Source organism: Malania oleifera, chromosome 13 (assembly GCF_029873635.1).
Source record: "Malania oleifera isolate guangnan ecotype guangnan chromosome 13, ASM2987363v1, whole genome shotgun sequence".
Classification (NCBI taxonomy): Eukaryota; Viridiplantae; Streptophyta; class Magnoliopsida; order Santalales; family Ximeniaceae; genus Malania; species Malania oleifera.
The window spans coordinates 40,034,838-40,043,744 of NC_080429.1; positions in this window are offsets into that span (position 1 = coordinate 40,034,838).

Consider the following 8,907-nt stretch of genomic DNA (forward strand, 5'->3'; position numbering starts at 1 on the left):
TTCAATGCGTGTACAACTACAGCCAATTCCAGATTATGGGTAGGGTAGTTTTTTTCATATTATTTCAACTGCTTGGACGTATACACCACCACCCTACCATGCTGCATCAATACACATCCAAGTCCTTTCAAGGACGCATCACTAAAAATGACATGACCCTCACCTCCTAACGGGATGATCAACACTAGCACCATGACAAGCCTATATTTTAACTCTTGAAAACTCTGCTTACAACTGTAATCCCACTTAAATCTAACATTCTTCCTAGTCAGTCGTGTCAGAGGCCCTGATAATGCTGAGAATCCCTCAACAAAATGATGGTAATAACTAGCTAATCCCAAGAAACTCTTGATCTCCTGGATGTTCCTCGGTCTAACCCAATTCACTATGACCTCAACCTTACTAGGATCCACAGAAATATCATCTCTAGAGATAACATGCCCTAAAAAAATGACCTTCTCAATCCAAAAGTCACATTTACTGAACTTAGCGTACAACTTCTTTTCTCGAAGTGTCTGCAGAACTTGCCTTAAGTGTGTCTTATGCTCACCATAACTCCTCGAATAGACCAGTACATCATCAATAAAAACAACAACATACTAATCTAAATATGGATGAAAAATCCTATTCATTAAATCCATAAATATTGCAGGAGCATTCGTTAGACCAAATGGCATAACAAGGAACTCGTTATGCATGTACCTGGTCCTGAAGGCCGTCTTTAAGACATCTTTTGCTTTTACTTTTACCTGATGATAGCCAGATCTGAGGTCAATCTTCAAATACACCTGCGTACCCTAGAGCTAGTCAAACAAATCATCTATACGGGGTAGAGGATACTTGTTCTTGATTGTCACTTTATTAATCTCTCTATAATCTATACACATCCTCATAGACCCATCTTTCTTCTTCACAAATAGAATTGGAGCTCGCCACGGAGATACACTAGGTCATACAAAGCCCTCATTAAGCAAATCTTGCAGCTGATTTTTCAATTCTGCTAATTCCGCTAGCGCCATTTGGTAAGGTACTTTAGAAATTGGCGTTGTACCTGGAAGTAGATCGATAGGAAAATCTACCTCGCAATCAGGTGGCAAACCTAGTAACTCCTATGGAAAAACATCCATAAAGTCTTTTACTACAGGCGTGCTAGTAAGTTTTAATTCATTCTCTGAAATCTCCTTTATAACTGCCACAAACCCCTAACAACCACTCAATAGTAGTCTCCTAGCCTGGATAGCTGAAACTAGCTGAGGCGAGGATTGCACTCGCGACCCTACAAACTTGAATTCTGCTCGTCCTAGAGGTCTGAATAGCACTTCTTGTGAATGGCACTCTATGTTGGCAAAATTAGCTACTAGCCAATCCATGCCGAAGATTACATCGAATCCATACATATCGAGCACTATCAGATCAGCAGACAAAATTTCCCTTTGAATATCTACTTAACAACCCCGGAGCACCCTACTACACCTCACTGCCGACCCAGTCGGTGTAGATACCAACAATTCAGTATTCAACAACTGTGTTTCTGCCCCATAAAGTCTAGTGCACTCCAAAGACACAAACGAGTGTGTAGCCCCTAAATCAAATAATGCAATAACTTTAAAAGAAAGCATGCTAACCATACCTGTCACCACATCACAAGATGTCTCAACATCACCCGGCATCAGAGCAAACACTTTAGCTGGAGTCGTATTTCTCTGCTGGTGCCCTCGTGGCGCCTTATAACCTCCCTTGTATGGTCTGGGAGCAAGAGCTACATCTAGTGGTGTAGGGCAGTCTCGCACCATGTGCCCCAGTTTACTGCAGCGATAGCAGATCACACCACCTGCCCGACACTCTCCCTAGTGTCTCCTACCACAAATCTGATAGATTGGAGGATCCTGCACCGCCTAAACCTCACGACCTCCAGTCTTCTGCCTCTGCCCTCTGCTATGGTTTCCTCTCCTCAACTGACCCTATCTAGGACCCTACTGGTAGTTTGAAGATGCAAATCTCTTCCTCTGCCCCTGCTCCTTTGCATCCAAACACTCACCAACCTCTACCAAGGCTGCTCTATCAACTAGCTTAACAAAATCCTAGATTCGTGGCACTACCACCTACTTAAATATACTCCCCCTCAATCCTCTCTCAAACTACCTCACCTTCTTTATTCATCAGGAACAATATACGGAGTGAAGTGGGAGAGCTCAATAAAATACGCCACATACTGTTGGACTGATAATTGTCCATGCTTCAGACTCAGGAACTCCTCCACTTTAGCCTCTCTAACAGTAGCTGGAATATCTATCGAAGAACAATTCCCTAAACCAATCCCAATTCATGGCTATCGGCGTAGTCCTTTACTGCTCCAAATTCCTCACAGCAGTCCACCATCTCTCGGCCTCTTCGGTCAGTTTATAGGTGGCGAAGAGAACCCTATGCTCTTCGGTACATTGCAATACGGTAAAGACTTTCTCAATCTCCTGCATCTAGTTCTTAGCGGCTGCAGGATTGACTCCTCCTGAAAAGGCCAGAGGATTCATCTTCGTAAACTTCTCAATAATGCACCCATGGACAACCGACGGACCACCCTGCTCCCTCGAGGTCCTAGCGATCTCAGCCATAACCTGATGAGCCATGCTACGTTATACCGTGTCAAAGTCTATCCCTCTTGCACCCAATGTCCTTGCTCCATCACTGCCACTCGCATGGGCATTACCTCCTCCTGGATCCATCCTAAAAATAAAAATTGCAACTCAGTAATCCTATCCTTATAATTCACCTGCTTAACCTAACCTCTTATCTCAACATTCTTAACTCATTCCTAACCCCAATCCTACATTCTAGGAACATAACCCGTCGATAGTTTACTACGATTTTCCTAAAATCTTCACCCCAAGAAAAACACAGAAAGCACCATGGAATTCCTGCCTCTAGCCTATAAAACAAATCCTTAAATCTGTTCCTATACTCTGGTATCATTTCCGCAGCACTCTAAAGTCTACAGAACCTAGCAACCTAGGCTCTGATGCCAAACTGTAATGATCTGCTTAGTTTTCAAATTTTTTTTCCCTTTAATAATACAAATCAGTATATTAAATCCAGCAGATCATGATCAACCTGAACTCGTGGGTACTAGGGATAAAATAGAAACACATAACGAAAGTCTAAGCAGCAGGAAACATAAAATCATAAATAACTTATAAAGCAATTTACATAACACCAGTCATCATAATACCAGAGTACTACATCCATTGTATTCATTTATACACAGTACACAGCCTAAAAGAGACCTAGGGTCAATTCCCACAAAATACGTCTGACCCTACCAAAATGCTTACCCTTCGAGAAAGGTCAACTCAGTTGTATCTATCTCAGCGGAGCTTTATCAGCTCTCCTATCAGGGGCTCCTAAAATGTTTATAAAATTCAGGGTGAGATACCTCTCAGTAAGGGAAATAAACTAATACTAATGTGTGGAAATATGAGCATTTCCCTGATATATATATTCGGGGTAAGACACCTCTCTGTAAGGGAAATAAACTAATACTAATGTGTGGCAACATAAGCATTTCCCTAATATATATAATCATTTACATAAACATAACTAGTAAAATTGTATATCTCATTTCTGGGAAAAACATGTATAATCAAAGCATAGCAGAACATATAGGATTCTCATAGCATAATTCATCTTATATAAATATAATACAAAAATAACCCTGGTAGGTTAGCTGGCTGTTGTCATGTATTACCCCACATGACTGGGTTGTGTGGCCCGAAGGTGGGACTTGACAATGGTTGGCCGACCACTACCAAGTCAAAAGTACAGTCTATAAGTCTGATGGGTCTGCCAGACCTGGTCTATACACTAGGAGCACTCACACTTCTTAAAACCACATTGACCATCGAATCTCATGCCACTACGTACAGCAGTGTCAACACAAATATCATGATGAATCATGAACACATAATAGCGGTACCATGCAAGTGCTAGCCTAAACCAAGCCAACCAGGTTCTAATAACATATATCATATAATGAAACTGTGATACATGAATATTTCATACCATTAATGTGACGACCTGCTGAATTTCCATTTTTTTTCCACAACACAATAAAACCCAGCATATCATAATCCACCTCGACCTGTGGGTACTAGGGATACATCAGAACACATAACGGAAGCCTAAGCAGCAAGAAACATACAATCACAATATCATAAATATGAAAACATTCATCACAATACCAGAGTCACCATATCCACTATATTTTAGTATACACATCCCAAAAACAAGACCTAGGGACATTTTCCACAAAATCCAACCATCCCTACAAAAACTTACCCTTCAAAGAGGGCAGATCAACATCACTAGATCAGTGGGGCTTTTCCCGTTCTCCTATCAGGGGCTTCTAAAATGTTTATAAAATTTGGGGTGAGACACCTCTCAGTAAGGGAAATAAATTAACACTAGTGTGTGGGAACATGAGTATTCCGTGTTATACATATATCATATAGAAACATATTTGGTAAACTGTCATGTCATATCTGGGAAAACGTATATATCATTAAAGCATGGCAGAACATACTGCATTTTCATAATCATATTTCATCTCATATAATAGTAATATAAAAATATTTGTGGTAGGTTAGCTAACTGTTGTCATGTATTACCCACACATGACTAGGTTGTGTGGCCCGAAAGCGGGACCTGACAATGGTTGGTCGACCACTGCCAAGTCAAAAGTACAGTCTGTAAGTATGATGGGTCTACCAAACCTGGTCCATACACCAAGGGCATTCACACACTTCTTAAAAACCACATCGACCATCTAATCTCACACCACTCTGTACAGCGGCGTTAACACAAATATTATGATCATGATGACCATGGACACATAGCAACGGTACCGTGCAAGCGCTAGCCTAGACCAAGCCAACCAGGTTCTGATATCATATAACATATACTGAAACTATGATACATGGATATTTCATATCATTAATTATCAAATCAATCATATCATTTTGCATATATATGTATATCATGAAAATCATCGCCCCATAGGCTGGTATTTCACATTTTACCATAGCTCGGCCCGTACGCTGGCAAATCATATCCATACCACAGCTCGTACGCTGGCAAATCATTTCCATAGATCGGCCCGTATGCCGGCAAACATATGTATAGCTCAGCCCATACGCTGACAAATCATACACATAGCTCGGCCCATACGTTGGCAAATCATACACATAACTCGGCCCGTATGCCAGCAAATATATCAAAATCTCAGCCCGTACTCCGGTTTTCCATTATAAAAATCCATATCATCAGAAGTCGATTGCCTCCTTTTGTTCCTATTTCCAATTCCCTTTCTTTTTATCATTTAAATACCATTATTCTTCGGGTCATACATTCTCCCCTCATAAAATTTTGTCCTCGAAATTTACTGTTCACATAACTCATCATCCTTTAAAGGGTCTACTTATTTTATTGCTTACCCTCACTTATGGCGGAGGAATACCATGGTTACGTTTCGAGTCCTGGGAGATTACATATACAAAAGAAAAATTATCCCAAAACTAAAATGCTACACTAATTAAACCATTACATGTACCTGCAAAAGAAATATTACTTAACTACTTAAGTTTCTTGAAATAGTTGTGGGTACTTCTGCTTCATCTGCTCCTCAGATTCCCAAGAAGCCTCTTCAACTGTATGATTTCTCCAAAAAAAATTTACCATGGGAATCCTTGTTACATAGCTCTTGTACTTTCCGATCTAGAATCTATACTAGTACCTCCTCAAACACCAATGAATCAATGAGCTCTAATTCACCATAACTGATTATATGAGAAGGATCTAGGATGTATTTCCTTAATATAGCAACATGGTATACATCGTGGATCCTGGACAACACAAGTGGCAAAGCTAGCCTGTAGGCTATTGGGCCCACTTTCTCTAGAATCTCAAATGGACCGATAAACCTAGGACTAAGTTTACCCTTCTTCCCAAATCGCATAATCCCTTTCAACAGAGCTATCTTCAAAAACACATGATCACCTACATCAAATTCTAGATTCCTGCGGCGATTATCAGCATAACTTTTCTGTCGGCTCTGAGCTGCACTGATCCTATCTCTGATAAGACGAACCTTATCGCGCGCTTGTTGTACTAGCTCTGGCCCCATAACTCGCTGCTCACCCATCTCATCCCAAAACAAAGGAGAACGACATCTCCTACAATATAGAGCCTCAAATGGTGCCATGCCAATACTAGTCTAATAACTGTTATTATATGCAAACTCTACTAACGGCATGAATTGAGTCTAACTACCCCTAAAATCCAACATGCACGCTCAGAGCATATCCTCCAATATTTGTATCGTCCTCTCAGTCTGCCCATCTGACTAAGGATGGAATGTCGTGCTAAACGATAACTGAGACCCTAGTGCTTCCTGCAAGCTCCTTCAAAAACATGACGTAAAATGCGGGTCTCGATTTGAGACAATCTGACAGCCTATGAGGAAGAACTATCTCCTGAATGTAGATCTCCACCAAACGGTTAAGAGAGTAGCTGATCTTGATAGGTAAAATATAGGCGGTTTTAGTCAAACGGTCAACAATCACCCAGATCACATTCTGACCGTGTAACGCCATCGGCAGTCCTGACACGAAGTTCATAGATATATGATCCCACTTCCACTCTGGGATAAATAATGGCTGCAACTGCCCTGCTGGCCTCTATCTTTTACCTACTGGCACATCAAACACTGGGCTACATACTTGGTGACCTCTCTCTTCATACGACTCCACCAGTACAACTCTTGCAGATCTCTGTACATCTTCATACTACCTAGATGAACTATATACAAAGATCTGTGAGCCTCCTCCAAAATAGTCTTCCTGATCTCAGTATCAGTAGGAACGCATAATCTAGAATGGAACCGTAAAGGTCCGTCATCTCCAATACTGAATTCCTCCCCCTGACCACTCTGTACCCTGTCTATCACCTATACTAACTCTGGGTCTTCCTTCTGGGCAGCTTTAATCCTTTCCTGAAAAATAGGCTGCACCACTAAACTGACAAAGTGAGCCTGAGAACCACTTTTAACTAACTCAATGCCGAGTCTCTCCAGATCCATCATGATCGGATACTTGATCTCCATAGTCGCGAACGTTGATTCCCTGGATTTCCTGCTCAACGCATCAGCTACCACATTTGCTTTCCCTGGCTGATAACTGATGGTACAATCAAAATCTTTAATTAGCTCCAACCACCTTCTCTACCTCATATTCAGTACCTTTTGAATGAAAAAAGTACTTCAAATTTTTATGGTTGGAGAAGATCTCACACTGCTCGCCATACAGATAATGCCTCCAAATCTTCAAGGCGTGTACTACTACGGTCAATTCAAGATCATGTGTAGGGTAGTTCTTTTCATATTCTTTCAACTGCCTAGATGCATACGCTACTACCTTGTCATGCTGCATCAATACACAACCAAGTCCCTTCAAGGATGCATCACTGTAAATGACATACTCCTCACCCCCTGACGGGATGACCAATACTAGTGCTGTGACTAATCTTTGCTTCAATTCCTGGAAACTCTACTCATAGCTATCGTCCTACTCAAATCTGACATTCTTCCTCTTCAATCATGTCAAAGGCTCTGATAACGCCGAGAATCCCTTTGCAAAATGACAGTAATACCCAACTAGCCCCAGGAAACTCCTAATCTCCTAGATGTTTCTCGGTCTAGCCCAATTCACTATGGCCTCAACCTTACTAGGATCCATAGAAATACCGTCTCTAGACACAACATGCCCCAAGAACACGACCTTCTCAATACAGAATTCACATTTATTGAACTTGGCGTACAACTTCTTTTCCCAAAGCGTCTGCAGAACTTGCCTCAAGTGCGTCTCATGCTCCTTATAGCTCCTCGAATAGACCAGTACATCATCAATAAAAACAACAACAAACTGGTCTAGGTATTGGTCGAAGACTCTGTTCATCAAGTCTATAAATACAGTAGGAGCATTTGTCAAACCAAACGGCATAACAAGAAACTCGTAATGCCTATACTTGTTCCTAAAGGCCGTCTTCGAGACGTCTTTTGCTTTCACTTTCACTTGATGATAGCCGGATCTAAGGTCAATCTTCAAATACACCCGTGTACCTTGGAGCTGGTCAAACAAATCATCGATACGGGGTAGAGGATATTTATTCTTGATTGTCACTTTATTAATCTCCCTATAGTCTATACACATCCTCATAGACTCGTCTTTCTTCTTCACAAATAGAATTGGAGCTCCCCACAGAGATACACTAGGTCTTATAAAGCCCTTATCAAGTAGATCTTGCAACTGATTCTTCAATTTTGCCAACTCTGCTGGCGCCATCTGGGAATGTACTTTAGAAATCGGTGTTGTACCTGGAAGTAGATCAATAGGGAAATCTACCTCAGGATCGGGTGGCAAGCCTGGTAACTCTTCTGGAAAAACATCTGGAAATTCCTTTACTATAAGCATGCTAGCAAGTTTCAATTCATTCTCTGATATCTCTTTCACAACTACCATAAACCCCTGACAACCACTCAGCAGTAGTCTTCTGGTTTGAATAGCTGAAACTAGCTGAGGTGGGGATTGCACTCGTGACCTTGCAAACTTAAATTCTGCTTCCCCCAGAGATCTGAACATCACTTCTCGTGCTCAGCAATCTATGCTGGCAAAATTAGATGCTAGCCAATCCATGCCAAATATAACATCAAACCCATGTATGTCCAGCACTATCAGATCAGAAGACAAAGTCTTTCCTTGAATATTAACTGGACAACCTCAAAGCACCCTACTACACCTCACTGCTGACCTAGTCGGTGTAGATACCAACAATTCAACATATAATGGTTGTGTTTCAGCCCCA